Here is a 903-nt window from a genome sequence, read left to right on the forward strand (position 1 = left end):
GAGGAGTGGCTGGTGGGTTTGAACCGCCAGCCTTCTGGTTAGCAGTCATATGCCTTAGGCACTATGCTACCAGAGCTCCCTGGTTTTGCATAGATGCCCTTTATTATGTTGAGGAATATCCCTTCTATTCCTATTTTGCTGAGAGTTTTGATCAGAAATGGGTTTTGGATTTTATCATATGCCTTTTCTGCATCAATTGATATGATCATGTGGTTCTTCTCCTTTGTTTTATTTATGTGGTGGATGACATTGATTGTTTTTCTAATGTTGAACCATCCTTGCATAACTGATATGAACCCCATTTGGTGATAATGAATGATTTTCTTGATATGTTGTTTCAGTCTATTGGCTAGGATTTTGTTGAAGACTTTTGCATCTATATTCCTGAGGGATATTGGTCTGTAGTACATCTTTTGATTGATGTCTTTGCCTGGTTTTGGTATCAAGGTTATGCTTCATAAAAATGAATTTGGAAGGATTCCATCTTTTTTTATGTTATGGAATAGCTTGAATAGGATTGGTATCAGTTCTTCTCTGAATGTTTGGTAGAATTCTCTGGTGAAACCATCTGGGCCAGGACTTTTTTTGTTGGTAATATTTGATGACTAGTTCAATTTCTTCCTTTGTTATGGATCTATTCAACTTTTCCACATTTGTCTATTTTAGTTTAAGCAAGTAGTGTTTTCCTAAAAATCTGTCCATTTCTTCCAGATTTTCAAATTTGTTGGAGTACATTTCTTCATAGTATCCTTGTATTACCCTTTTTATATCAGTTGGTTCTGGTGTGATGTCATCCATTTCATTTCTCATTTGTGTTATTTGTATTCTCTCTCTCTTTTCCTTTGTTAAATTTGCCAGTGGTTTGTCAATTTGATTAATCTTTTCAAAAAACCAACTTCTAGT

This window comes from Orycteropus afer, unplaced genomic scaffold (genome assembly GCF_000298275.1).
Source record: "Orycteropus afer afer isolate SDZICR_OR568_19922 unplaced genomic scaffold, OryAfe1.0 scaffold00731, whole genome shotgun sequence".
NCBI classification, from domain to species: domain Eukaryota; kingdom Metazoa; phylum Chordata; class Mammalia; order Tubulidentata; family Orycteropodidae; genus Orycteropus; species Orycteropus afer.